This window comes from Cyprinodon variegatus, unplaced genomic scaffold (genome assembly GCF_000732505.1).
Source record: "Cyprinodon variegatus isolate N-32 unplaced genomic scaffold, C_variegatus-1.0 Scaffold306, whole genome shotgun sequence".
Taxonomy (NCBI): domain Eukaryota; kingdom Metazoa; phylum Chordata; class Actinopteri; order Cyprinodontiformes; family Cyprinodontidae; genus Cyprinodon; species Cyprinodon variegatus.
Window position 1 is genome coordinate 753200 of NW_015150759.1, and position 561 is coordinate 753760.

Consider the following 561-nt stretch of genomic DNA (forward strand, 5'->3'; position numbering starts at 1 on the left):
ATGATTAAGAGATTTATCTTGACATTCACAAAAGGCACAGCATGTTAAATCAAATGTAAATCTTTTGTGCAAAAAGTCTTCCACTGGGTAAATATTGTGAGAGATTTTAAAGTGAATCTCTTTAACCTTTGGTGAAACCTGCCATTTAACATATTTAGAGAACACCTTCTCAAATATAGGCAAATTCATTGTTGTCAAAAACTGTTATAGTAATCATTAAATAAATAAGATTTGAAGGCAGTCCCAGTCCTAACATTGTTACATTTTTTATCAGTCACACAATATTCTCCAATGTTCAATTTGGGTAAAAATTAAATAACCTTTGAATATATGAAGGTGTTTTGGATGAGATGGATCAGAGCTAAAGGAATAACTCACATAATTTTATATATATTTCTTACAAGTACAGCACAGATTAAATTTGTAAGTAAAATATCTATGATTTAGCAAAACACCATTACTGTCCATACAAACAAAATACCTTTTTCATACCAGTCAGTTTTAAAAACAGATTTTCTATTTATTACTATTGATGTGTTATTCCACACTATGGATCAATGA